General features: G+C 44.7%; 1 non-coding gene across 1 annotated transcript; it reads right to left on the bottom strand.

Annotated features, from left to right (window-relative positions):
- Window positions 1-7,181: 7,181 nt before the first annotated feature.
- TRNAP-UGG (transfer RNA proline (anticodon UGG)) lies at window positions 7,182-7,253 on the bottom strand. The gene has a single exon. It is a non-coding gene; the product is annotated as a tRNA-Pro (tRNA).
- Window positions 7,254-7,638: the final 385 nt, after the last annotated feature.

Here is a 7,638-nt window from a genome sequence, read left to right as displayed (position 1 = left end):
TTGTATAAATTGATGTGAATACTGTAAGTGCTGGACTGGCTCACTCTGGAAGAGAACTGGGCCTTGTCGTGAAAAATGAGGCTATTTAGACTGGAGGAGAGCGGTCCACGGGACACCCGAGGGGGCGCTGACCTCACTGATGAAGGCCGCCTGCGTGTACGTGTGTCGGCTCAAGGTGTCAGCTCAACACAGCTGGACGCTCTGAGGCAAAAAAGCTGATAAGTCAACAAAAGAGTGATTTCGAAACAAAGGCAGCTCTGAAAATGCGTTTTCATTTTGGAGGCGGCCTGACAGGAGTCATTAATGAACTTGGTGCGTGCAGGAATCGCTTAGGAGCAACTGCTAGAAAGAGCAGGGGGATTTTCCGCTCTGCAACGAAAATGCAATTGCATCTGCCCAATGATCCTGTAGACAACTAGTAAGGGCCAGTCTCCAACGCCGTCCTCTCCAAGCTGCCTCGTCAAACCCGCAGCTCTCACCTAATTAATGCAGCACTTGGACCCAGTGTCTCGCCACTATGCTTTTCCTTGGCTTGTCGTAGGTCTCTATTGCATAGCTCGTCTTCAGGGCCGGACGTCGAGCTGTAACTCATAATCGGGTATCGGCTTGGTAGGCTTCTTCCTCAGCTGCTCATCAAGGGCTATGCCACGTACCCTCTTCTACTACGTGTGCTTTCCCTGGTTCCGGAAAGGACTCCGCACTGTAGTCTCAGCGTTGAGCTCCACGACTCAAAACTAAGGGAAAGTGAAAGAGCAGCGCACGCTGGAGGCAAGCCGTGACCGTGCACATCGGCGTGGCCTGCAGCTCGTGCCCAGTGGCGAGGCGTAGAACTCGGTGAAGAAGGAGAGATCGGTTGTCGCTGTCCAAGATGACCAGTGGGTCTTTTTGTGAGTACATGCTGGCCCAGCCGAGGACCCAGAGGAGCCACAGCACACGCATCATTCTACCAGTAACAGCGCTGCAGGGACGGAAGAAGACCAGCCATAGAGAAGGAGGAGGGAGGGAAAGAAAAAGCACGCAATGTTTGTTGGTGACGGAGAGGGGGGGTGGGTGGGGGTGGAGGGTGTGTGTGCGTGTGTGTGAATGGGCACGCAAATTCTACCATCAATAAGGGTCATTTGGACTGGTGCTAGGTGCCCACTAGAATAGTGGACAGCATATGCCAGGCCAACGTATCACAGCAGCTACAGGAGTGCTGTGTGTTTTCTGCTTGGAGCAGCTGTAGCAGCACTGTGCTCTAACAATGGCTGTGAGGGCACTGTCCTTTACGGGATGGGGCAGCTGTGAGGGTGCCATTCCTCCCATTCCGTGAAGTAACAGTAGATGCTGTAGCACCCAGGATAATGTGCTGCATGGCCAAATAATTATAAGGTCCCAAAGGCACGACATATTGGCTATGCCAATGCTTTTTCACAGAGTGTTGGCGTGACGGGCAACACACAAAGATAAGAACAGAAAGAAGCATTTGACAAAGCCAACACAAGTGGTTTGCCTGTGATACCTAAGGTAACAATACCATTATTTCATGCGTTGCAAGTTATGAAGTAGAAGATGGCAGTCACTTCACATTTGATATAATGGTTTTCAACAGCAAAATGTAAAAAAATGAATATGCAGTGACCCTGATAGTGTGGAGCTCTTTTGTAGGCCTGAGCATGAAATTCCACTTCGCTCATTGATTTTGCTGAGTTTTTCCCACTCCACGCTCCGCGTAGCACGCGGAGTTCTGAAAAACTCCACAGAGCAGAGTTTTTACTTACTTGCGCTCACCAACAATAAGTTTGCAAGCGGGGAGAATTTTACCCCAGACCACCTCCCGGCGATATCTTTCAATGCCGGCAGTGTGGATGGTCGCTACCGCTTGCGTTGAGAAACCCTCCATTCGCACTGAGGAAGCTGCTGCCCTAGTAGAACATCAACTCGAGCAGCAGAAAGAAGCTGCACCCTCTTGCGCTGTGCGTGCACCTTTTGCACTGATTTTATAGCATGGGTCAAACACCAAGTTCTAAAAATCAGTGCGAATGGTGCAACGTAACGCACTCTGCTGCTTGCGGAAGTCCGCGCAGCACAGCAGAGTTTTTCAGTCATGCGGAACTCCACGAACTCCGCCCAGGCCTACTCATTAGCAGTTGCTAACAGACAGCTGCAGCTGTCTGTAGCCAAACACTATGAATAGTGCACTGCTTGACCTGCTGCTTTTGCTCAGTTGGTGGCTCTGGGGACTCATACATTTAACTGCAGAGATCTGTGTTTGACTTCAGGGTCACGGGTTCAAAGGCTGGTAAGTTGACTCAGCCTTTCATCTTTCTGTGGTTAATAAAAGGAGCACTATTGAGTTAGAGAACAATGAACATCTGTTTTTCAGTACCAATGTACTTTTCAGGGTGAAAATGTGCTTTACAATTCCTACTGCTACAACTGGGGAAAGTAGGGAATGTGACCTGAGCTCACCATGTAAATCACCAGTCCCCCCAGCAATACTGTAATAAGAGAGGAGTATTTTGAAAGATACATGGTTATTATGAAAGATGTGCTGGAGACTCACCCACAGTAACCTGAGTCCTACTTCATGTTAGCATTATATTTAAATGTACAGATTGTGTCCACCTTAGAAGAGTGAGAGGCTGGGTAGCTCCTATGTGAATTCAAAAGTGCAATCTGCAGTTTATTTACATTATTCTGCAGTAAATTGAGCCTTTGATTAACCGTAACTGGACTGGGATGTGTAACCTGGAGATCACAAGCAGACCTGTGCAGCTGGCTCAGTCACCTTTAACTATACTTTAGGGATTAGAGCCTGCAGCTTGTAGGTTGCAGTGTATTATGTAGTAGGCACAGTAACAAGTTCAACAACCTTAATGTAATGGGGACATGAACTCACAGGAAGAGTAAACTTGACTCTGTGCATCAAGCAAATCAAGCCCTTATGTGTCTGATTACGTGCCAGGCATGAATGTGGCATCTCCAGCAGGGGACTGGCCTAGTTAGTGAGATTCAGGGGGGGCTCAAATTTCCCAATTAAAAAAGCAGTCAGCTGCAGGGTGGACAGGTAAGATGATCAAGGCTTGTCGTGGGCTTTGCCCATGAGAAACAGCATCAGTACTGATTTGCTTTAACGCCTTAACCGCAGCGTTTTTTCGGCTGCGGTGCGGGCGTTCTAATTGCTGGACGGGGCTCCGTCGGCCGGTAGGCAGCACCAGCGAGGTAGTGGCCGACGGGAGCACAAAAGGGGTTAAGTGGGCCTCTGTCTGCAGTGTAACATTGGGCACAAAACGATGGGTTGGAATGCTTCCCCACTCATATTTTGGTAAAGCAGTCACTATATATATATTTAAGATTGCAATCAAAAAAATTAACAAGTTAAAACCTCTTTGTGAAATGAGAGTGATGAGAAAAAAAGGACACAGATATAGCACACTGGACTCAGAGCCCTTTGGCCCAACTACCAAACGAAGAATGCATTTGAGGGGTGTTATACCCTAAAGACGCCTGTAGTAGCTACGCCCCTACCCATCCCACCTCGACCTGGTTGTTCTCCCTGGGAACTCATGACTACGGTCATGTACACCATAAAGGCCTTGAGTCCCTTCCCTGGGATCGCCTATTTTACATGTATGACCGCTTCATGTGCTCTTCTTCTTCTCTGCTACAAGAAGCCTTGATGGTAGACTTGTCAAATTGCTGCATGTGGCGGAGCTCCATGTTTCTAGTCCTTGCATTTTGCAAATAATGTTATTAACTGAATGGCAACCCCATGTAATAGGCCTGATTCTGAAATAGAGGAGAACTTGAGGGCCTATTATTTGGGTGGACAGAGCCAGAACTGAGACATGTGTCTGGCTTGGCCCCAAGAGTCTGTACGAATACGGAGCCATGAAAAATGTTGCTACTTATATTGTGCAACAAACATAAAATAAAAATACGATGCAATCGCTTCAAAATTCAAAAGATGTATTTCTTACAAAAAATATATATATTTTGTATTGAATTTTTTAAACCATAACCAAATGCAATCCACTTGCTTTGTGCCTACAGAGCATATTACGAGGTTCTTGTCCCTCATTATATAGTAAAGTATTGATCTTTGTCGCTGATACATTAGCAAAACCGCTGCATCATTTCCACCACAGTGCATAGAAGCATAGCAAAACATACTTTTTTTTTTAAGTGAAAAAGTTTTTATTGTTTCATTTAATTAAAACCACAACAATACATGTTATAAAATCGGCTGCAAAACATACATACATATTATCCTTATACATCCATTACTCACTGACATTTGAGATCGATTCTGCCTGTGGGGGTTCATATATGTTTCCTCTGAATGCATTCCATGTACCCCCTATCCTAGACCACTTGTTGGGGCATGCTCTGTGCATATAGACCGCTCTTTCCGCCCAAAAAAATTATTTCTTAAACATGCAGAAGCCTTTTAATTTTGTACATCAGATGATGTCAATGCATATAAACAAGTTTATTAAAACTGATAGTTTTTTTAGAAATATTCATTGCTCAACCCGACAATGTCATTAGTGAACTAAGCAGCAAGTGAGTAGTCAAGTTCAAATTCAAGTTCAAGTTCAGAAATCTTTATTCGATGATTAAAAAACATCATAAAAGCACATATATACAGTTAAAAAATACAATTAAGTACAATATCTGAACTCAATCTAAAAATCGCTGATACAGATAAAAGGTAGAAACGAATTTTATCTTAAACATTGATTAACTCAGTCCTCTAGTGTTTCTGAGCCTTACTGAGATCTTAATGAAATTCATAATACAGCATAAAGTGCGCATATCGTTTGCTCTTTGTACAAAGAGCAGGGCAGCTTCAGCATGACAGAATTTCGCCTGTTTTCAGATATCTACCAAAAATTGCAGTCTAGGCGTCCTATAAAAAAGACATAAAAGTACAAAATGAAGGGTGTCCTGCGGAGACCGATTGTCGCAGCCGGAGGCACGCTTCTGCTCAATTGTTAAAGTGTGGCAGGGTATGCTCAGACGTGAATACTTTGCTCACTTTGCCACTGGATTCAAGCAAGCCGGGCTGATGAAGGCTGAAATTGCCAGAAACTGGTCCTCGGTAGCTTGTTTCAGGTCCAGGGAAGGCATTGGCTTGGCAGTTCGGGCTGGACTGTTCCCATGAGGCACAGGGTCAGACTGATTTGCATATGGCCATGTCTGAACTGGGGTGGCAGAGTGGGCTAAAGAACGGTGATGGATTAAACCCAGATCTTTTGACTGGGTGTGAGTGTTTGATTGGTTCAGATGCTCCGTCCATTACCACCCCATTTTGTACCGCTTTTGGCAGCCATAAGTGTGGCAGGGTATGCTCAGACGTGAGTCCCTTGCTCACTTTACCACTGGATTCAAGCAAGCCGGGCTGAAGACGGCTGGAATGCCAGAAACCGGTCCTCGGAAGTTTGTTTCCGGTCCAGGGAAGGCATTGGCTTGGCAGTTCGGGCTGGACTGTTTCCATGAGGCACAGGGTCAGACTGATTTGCATATGGCCATGTCTGAACTGGGGTGGGAGAGTGGGCTAAAGAATGGTGATGGATTAAACCCAGATCAGTTGACTGGGGGTGAGTGTTTGATTCGCTCAAACGCTCGGTCCATCATCCCCTTTAGTATCGCAATTGTTAAAGTAGTCATTTAAATGCTAAACGTGTCCTAGATTCTTATTATAGAAGGCACAACATTATAGATTATTAAATCAAGCATAAGAGGTGGTTTTACAGCGCACAACTTGAAGTAGTTAGAATTGTGCCTATGTAGGATAATAAAGAAAAAAGATGGCTCCAAAATAAAAGATTTGTTTAGGATCACACAATTTGAAGAAGCATGGAAGCAGGTATTGATTTAAGTTTATCTGGTTTCACATTTTGAAATTCAGTCTCCAGTTGCATATCTCTGGCGCCAATTCACATAAAAGGTTAATCTTTTGTCTTTTATTCTCGGGTCAAAACCAGAAAAACACATAGATAGCAGACCCGACACAGGGCCCTGAGCCCAAATGCCAAGTAATTAATGCATTAATTTGGGAGGGTGTCACACCCCCAAACAACCCCCTTGAAGCTATGCCCTGATCTCCAGGCAGCAACTTCAGAACACTTTCTGGACCTGAGGACGAACTGAAGAGGACTGGACCTGCTGTCTTTGACCTGAGAGGAGCCATGAAGGATTGGACTGCTCTTCTTGTACTCAGGAGAAAGAAGTAGTGGGTGCATAATCCCACTCTATGTTCATGGGATGGGGGAGTGCAACCTAGAATACACCCTCACACACTTTCACTCACTCATTCTTTTACGTCTAGTTACTGGTGAACGTGGGAGTGATGAGTAGGGGTGTGGAGAAAATCTGATGACGGAGCTTGTACGTGTGTCCACTAATTTCATCATATATATGGTTTTATTTGCTATTTATGGCATTGGGCATTGCTTTAAATGGACAAGTACTCTGTCCGGTACTGAGTACCTGCACTTCTTCCATTTGAAAGGGTGAGTAGGTGCACTTCTCCGCAGTGCTGCCAGTGCACTTCTCAGGAGCAAGCAGAATAACAGATACTGTAAATAGCGAGCACCTTCACTTCTATAGTTCCATTTAATGCACTGGCGTAGAAGCATATTTGAGTATATTGGTCAGAATTACTGAGAGATGAAAATGGCCCTTAAAATGACTGCACAAAATAGGTTTATCAAAGTATAAATAACGCACGTCCTGATACAGCGCTCTCTGTGCATGTGGGGCCCCTGCTCTATTGCCGGTGAGTCTCACAGACTTGGGAGGTAAGAAGTGTTCTTATGGGTCCTTCTGGTTCTGCTGTTAATTCCTTCTCTGCTGTTCAGTGAGTGGGTTTTAATGGAGCGGTCCCTTTAAAAGTCTACTTGAAAGCCCTATGCTGCTCTGGTGGCAGCTCTAAGCACTGAGAATTGAAATATGAGAAAGATGCAATAACATACCACATGGCTTGTTGGTCTAGGGCTATGATTCTTGCTTAGGGTGCGAGAGGTCCCGGGTTCAAAGCCCGGACGAGCCCCATTTTCTTTCTTATTTTTCTCATATTCAAATTTTTTAATTTTTATTTAATGCGTTTTAAATAAGGAAAAAGGTTTTTTTTTATCTTTCTGATGTGTTTTTCAGTGCCCCTATTTTAAAACAAAAATATTAAAATCAAAAGATGGCTCATCCGAGATTTGAACCCGGGACCTCTTGCACCCAAAGCAAGAATCATACCCCTAGACCAACATGCCACTGAGAAGTTAATTTAACAATAGGGTTTACATGTGGGTACACGTAGAGCTCGTGCTCTATATTTTCGCAGCAGTTCTGCACATTGCACTGGAAGTGGCAAAAATTAGACCTTGTTGAGGGAAGATGGTGCACACACAGTGACTTCTTTTAGAAAATGTTCACGTCCTTTTATTTCAAACGATTTACAACAAGAAGACATTAATTAAAAAAAAAAAATGGATTACACTCATTTCCCTTGCACGAGGTTGTTTCAAATTTGTGAATAGAATATAGTAAGTTTGTTACATTTATAAGACGCAAAACAGAGGTATCTGATAATGAGCAGAGATGTCAACGAGCGGAAGCCCGAGTGGGATCCGGCTGCACACAGACTGCACTTCCGAT

The sequence above is a fragment of the Lissotriton helveticus genome, chromosome 6 (assembly GCF_964261635.1).
Source record: "Lissotriton helveticus chromosome 6, aLisHel1.1, whole genome shotgun sequence".
Lineage (NCBI taxonomy): Eukaryota > Metazoa > Chordata > Amphibia > Caudata > Salamandridae > Lissotriton > Lissotriton helveticus.
This window is presented reverse-complemented; position numbering and strand designations above follow the sequence as displayed.